Source organism: Artemia franciscana, chromosome 11 (assembly GCF_032884065.1).
Source record: "Artemia franciscana chromosome 11, ASM3288406v1, whole genome shotgun sequence".
NCBI classification, from domain to species: domain Eukaryota; kingdom Metazoa; phylum Arthropoda; class Branchiopoda; order Anostraca; family Artemiidae; genus Artemia; species Artemia franciscana.
In genome coordinates this window covers 44,487,531-44,491,677 of record NC_088873.1, presented here as the reverse complement: position 1 = coordinate 44,491,677, position 4,147 = coordinate 44,487,531, and positions in this window count along the sequence as shown.

Genomic DNA, 4,147 nt, shown 5'->3' with positions numbered 1-4,147 from the left:
TTGTTTATAAATATAACTTTTAAATAATTTTTAAGAATTTCAAAATTAACATGGACTCTTATGGGATAATGGGTTTTTCTAAGCTAGAAAATCGGGGAGTTAAGATTTTCCGACGAAACTTTCATGGGCACTTACTCGGAGAATTCCGCGTCGAATGACTCTTCGTACACCCAGATCCGATGTCAGCTGTGACCTGTAGGCGTCGAGGAAAAAAAAAATGAACATTAAGTGGCTATGCGTGGTTTCTGGAAAACAGGGAAGGAGTTATCGGATCGAGCTGAAATTTCGCGGATAAGCTCCTGGGCCCTAGGGGACCTTAACTTGTGAATTTCACGCCCGATCATACAACGTTAAAGGGGGGCTGGGGTTGACGGGTCGAAACTTTCGGCAAGATTTTCCCCATGAAGGAAAAATCGGAGGGGAATGAAATTTGGCAGGTTTCTTAGTTGGAGCTCGGGCTACGAAATGTATCCCTACCCATCCCTCTGCGACCACTGGAACCGAAGATCGCTTAACATTGTCGTGGTTCGCCTCTTTAAAGAGGCACGAGTGTGCCTCCTTGAAAAAGAAACGTTAGCAGAGGGTGGATTATCTGTAAAAATAGATATTGCATGTAATTACAGCTTGAATTGAAAGTAAAAGCGTTTAAGGGCTTACACAGACAGATTGTAGACGAGGGGGAAATAGCGATAGAATCAGGAATGATCTTTAACCTTTTATCCTTGAATTAAACTAATTTTTTTCATTTTTATGCCTCATGGAGGAAATCCCAAAATATCCACTAGAATAAAATATAAAATTGCCAGTGAAATAGTTGGTGCGAATTTGCCCTTTGTTTTCAGTCAGAAAAATAATGCACATATTAAAAGAATTTTGTTTTAGTGAAAGAAATTTAAAGGAGAAAACTAGGACTGACTTTTTGCGTTCACAGGATGTGTTTGCGAAGTCATAGGTAATCGATTAGTTGAAGCATAGTACTGTAACTTATAGGTCTTGTTTTTAAACATTCAAAAATTTTCATTTCAAAACAGAAACTTTTTAATAAATGCAAATATCATCTAGATAAGGTCTATCATTTTTTGAATAACTATCAAAAGCCTAACTGAGCCTAACTCGTATTTTGGGGTCAAAACAGAAAATAGTAAAGTTTAAAAAGGTTAAAACCATAATAATGGTTTAAACATACACTTTTTTTATTTTAGCAAAAAAAAAGTAACAATTAAATAAAAAAATTAAAAAAAAATGTATACACATGTACAGGACATAGCATGTCATGAAAATTACAACAGATTAGACTGGCAAATTCAAAAAGGACCAAATAAAGCTCAAATAGGAGGTTATTTATGGCAAAAAAAACTTCGAATATTAATAACCCCAAAAATAGGTATTAATAACTTCTTAAAATTAATTAGAATAAGAATTTTCTAAAATCATAGCTATTAAAAAAAAGAATGAAAAAGGGCAAATTAGAATCGCAGTAGATTTGAAGGGGTCCAAACCTGAAAATCTCCTTTAAATATTCCTCAAAAGAATCCCCCTTTAAAGATCTCTGGATGGTGGCCTCCCCCTGGGGGAGTTGGGCTTTATCTTTCGAATCAAATGGATCACAAGTTATTTAGCACAAGATTCATCATTCTATTTCCCTGCCTGTCCCCACTGGAGTATCCCAGGGTACTCTCCGAGGTCTTCTTCCTTTTCCAGTTATAATCAACAGTATCGATAAAGAATTTCCCGATGTATAGAAATTGTTTGATGATTTCACGGCAGATAAAACCTAAAAAAATTTTATGATGCCTTGGAATAAGACACGATAGTAAACCCTTCAAAATCCATGATAATGCCAATACATTTCCTTTAATTCCCTCTCTTTTCCTTAATCATATACCTCCTAAAATTTCTGAGTCTTCAATGAGATTACTCGTTGTCACGGTTTATTCTAATTTAAAATGGGATATCCATATAAACAATAGTATCCTAAAGCACCTATCCCTTTGCTTAAGCTCCTGAACAAAATGTATATCCCTATCACTATTAGAAATAGATACTTCCCCGACTTGACCATCTGGGGGGGGGGGGTGTAGTAGAAGGACGGATAATTTGGAAAAATTAGAAAAAAATGGGGTATTTTTAACTTATGAACGGGTTATCGGATCTTAATGAAATTTCATATTTAGAAGGATCTTGTGTCTAAGAACTCTTACTTTAAATCTCGATCGGATCTAGTGACAGTGGGGGGAGTTGGAGGGGAAAATACCTCTTGGCTCTTGTTATCCTGGAGAAACTGCTTTTCGAAAAATTGTATTTTTCAGGGTTGGTCTCTTTTGTCTCACTCATAATTGAAGCAACAATTTTTTTATAACCAAGTTGTAATACTAAAACTGCGGGAATTTTTTTTTTGAATTTATTTTTTACTGTTTTTGTTATATGGGATTTTTTCCAACTTAGGTTAATAGCTTTATCGTCAGTTGATTCAATTTACAGGTAAACAGGTTTAAACAAGAGACGCATTGCAAGAATACCTGGAAAATATTGCACATTAGTGGAGGGGGTTGGGGATAAAGCATTGCGGCCTGCATACAAAATTGTTTCAGCAGCAATTATTCTGCATATTATGAAGTAAATATTGTTTAAATTGGTTTTGACCTAATTTCACTTCTTGGGTGTCGTAGCCATAAGACTTATAATTTTCACAATATTTTTTTGTATAGCCTCCCGACCAATTTAAGGACGACTAGCTACTTGGTCGGCCCTGGATGGTAGGCTCAAAAGGACGATCTTTGGTAACCTGTCATCTTTCAATTCCTAGGAAAATTACCTAATAAATTTTCCGCCGTCTTTTGCAGTGTTCAAATCTCGGTTTTGATTACTCATACCAACACATATATAAATAAATACGGTACTTATCAGTTATATAATAGACACTCGAGAAGTGAAGTTGTGTATTAATGCTAATGAAACAAAACTTGATGAATATATAATAGTTTCGAAACAAATTTGGGCTATATATCTGCACATTCGAAGGGGGGGGTAAAGTAAAGCATATATTGAATGTATAAATGAAAAATTGAGCAAAAAGAACCGGTTTAATTTCTATAAAGCAGTGAACAAAAATAAAATATATAAACTAAACTTTAACTAAAAAAATAAAAATACCCGGCCGAATATTTCGGCCCCATGTCCGGGAGCCTTTCTCAACGGGGAAAAAAAATTAAAAAGATTACAAACCGAAAATTTAAGACTTTTTTAAGACATCATAAAAAAAATACCACGACAAATAAAACACCACGCAAAAAAAAATATATAAACAATAAAATAAATAAGAACAACTCACATTATAAAACAAAACTCCTGCACTGACGGTAATAACCTTAGAACTATAGCAACTGTATATAATGAAACTTTCCTCTGCCACATTCGGTGTATAATAGGAATCTATTAAAAATAAAATTATAAATACTTGCAACAAAACAAAACCCAAATTCAATCAAAATCTTACAGGTTAATGAAACAAAGTTATGAATTATAAATTGAATGGATTTTTTCATTTGCTAGTTTAGCTGAAGTCTGTTGACATCTTACAGCATTGACCTTGCTTTGACTTTCGTTCGCAAGGTTATTACTTTTTTAATAAAAAAAGATATTTTTTATTTTTTTATTTAAGGTATAGTTTATATATTTTATTTTTGTTCACTGCTTTATAGAAATTAAACCCATTTTTTTTACTCAATTTTTCGTAAATGGAAAACCAGTGTGGTCTAAGAAATTAGTTATTAAATGTGAAAACTAACCATTGTTGTATTTAATATATGCTATTTTACACCAACCCCAGCCCCTAATGCGCAAATGTATGGCTCAAACTTTTGATAAAACAAATGAAATAAAATAAAATATATGATGTAAACATAATACTTTATTAGGAAAATTGTAAAATTACGACCTAGAATTATGTACCAAGAACGCCAAAATGTGGTTATGAATCGCGTTAAAAGGAGGTCTTCCTTTTGCCTTTCCTGCCGACTAACCGGTTATTATCCCATCTGATCTTTTCCATCCAAATGATCGACAGTATAAAGAAGTTACTTGACAAGTTTCTTGTGTCGAAATTTTATAATGTCTATTATATAACCGATAAGTACCATAAATACTT